Source organism: Suricata suricatta, chromosome 1, assembly GCF_006229205.1.
Source record: "Suricata suricatta isolate VVHF042 chromosome 1, meerkat_22Aug2017_6uvM2_HiC, whole genome shotgun sequence".
Taxonomy (NCBI): Eukaryota; Metazoa; Chordata; class Mammalia; order Carnivora; family Herpestidae; genus Suricata; species Suricata suricatta.
The window spans coordinates 25,902,477-25,904,295 of record NC_043700.1 but is presented as its reverse complement, the minus strand read 5'-3'; positions in this window follow the sequence as shown (position 1 = coordinate 25,904,295).

Below are 1,819 nucleotides of genomic sequence, written 5' to 3'. Positions count from 1 at the left end.
CGATATTAGCCCTTTATCTGATATGTCATTTGCAACGATCTTTTCCCATTCTGTCGGTTGCCTATTAGTTTTCTTGATTGTTTCCTTTGCCTTGCAGAAGCTTTTTATCTTGATGAAGTTCCAAGGGTTCAGTTTTGCTTTAATTTCCCTTGCCTTTGAGGATGTGTCAAGTAGGAGATTGCTGCGGTGGAGGTCTAGGAGGTTTTTCCCTACTTTCTCCTCGAGGATTTTGATGGTTTCCTGTCTCACATTAATAGTCAAAAAAATTGAATAAACATTGCTTTTAAAAGCTCATTTGGGGAAAACTGTAGGTGTGGAGGATGGTGTGACAGTCAGAAAGCTGCCTAGGCAACATTGTGAGATGCTGGCTAAAAGAATCAGTTCTATAAAGTCCTTCCTTACAGGATGGCAGGCATGTCATGAACACTGTTAATTGACTAATCATAAAATACTCATCTTTTTTGTGGAATGTCCAGAAAAATTTTCTCAAATCTTGGTAGAAAGCAGACGAATCTCCTTGAAAGAAGGTAAAATTGTATTTAACGGACACCATGACTATCATTATGTATCTTATTTACACTTTTGCTTTGGCTACCAGGAAGCATATATGCAATTAAAATGCCCTTATAATCATTGCCCAAGACCTACGGCATGTATTTGGTGTTATTTTAACTTCATTTTTTTCTTCATCCTTGTTACAACATTCATTTATTTTTTAGCCTCTTTTACTATTTCTGTGAGATTTAAAAAAAAAAAAAAAAAAAGCCCAGCCAAGGAGAATCCATGTTGATATATCTGCCTATAATTTATGCAGGTCAGTAGATGGTGTCATCATATACTGAGAAACAAATGACCTGAGAAAATGACAGCACCCAGTGAGTTGAATACCAGGATCCATGTGCTGGAGTCACTCACTGAATCTGAATTTTACCAAATGTCTTCAGATACTTACTTAGAATGATCTCAAAGACCAGGCATGGAAGACAGAGCTAATGGATACAGTTTTGAGGCAGTCCCACTTCATCAAAAGGAGAATTGTTAAATGTATAAATAAATTCAACTCAATGTTTATAGCTCTATAAACTTATTTCAGAAACAAGTTCAGAATCATAAAATAATGATTGTTTTTATTAACTCATATTTTTGTGAAATACGGTAACCAAAACTATAATTTAGTCACTGTCTTAACATGCGTTCTCCTGGAAGCAGAGCTTGAGACAAAGACTCTTGTGTCACTACTTTACAAAGATACATGATTCCGAGGAAAAGGCATGAGTGACAGTTTCAGCAAAGCAGGCCAAGAGGAAGAGCCATTACAAATGTCCGTCATCAAGTTGGCCTCCACTGTTGACTACTGGCTTCTCGGCCCTAAAGGACTATTTAATAAGCCATATGAAATATGTTTTAGAACTGTCAGTAGAGAGAAGAAATTTTGTCTACCCAATGCCCATTGATCAGAGCTCACCCTGCCAGTGTCAATGCCCCAACATTTCCAGATTGCATGTATGTGAGTGACCAGTGGATTTCCATGGCAACACACATTGCCATACCCACAGGGAATCCCCAGGGTGGGGCACCAGGGGTGGTAGGAATGGACCAGAGGCATCTGCACAAGGCAGGTCAGATCCCTTGCAGAACTGATTATGGCCCACCATGTCATATTCCTGGGAATTTACTAAAAATAACCAGACAAAAAAAAAACTATACTTATTTTTCCTGATCTGTCTACAATCCTTTTAAACCCTGAGCGAGGAAAGAAGGTGTCTGTGCATGACACACTGGTGAGATTAAAAATCAAATACTAAAAAAAATAAAATAA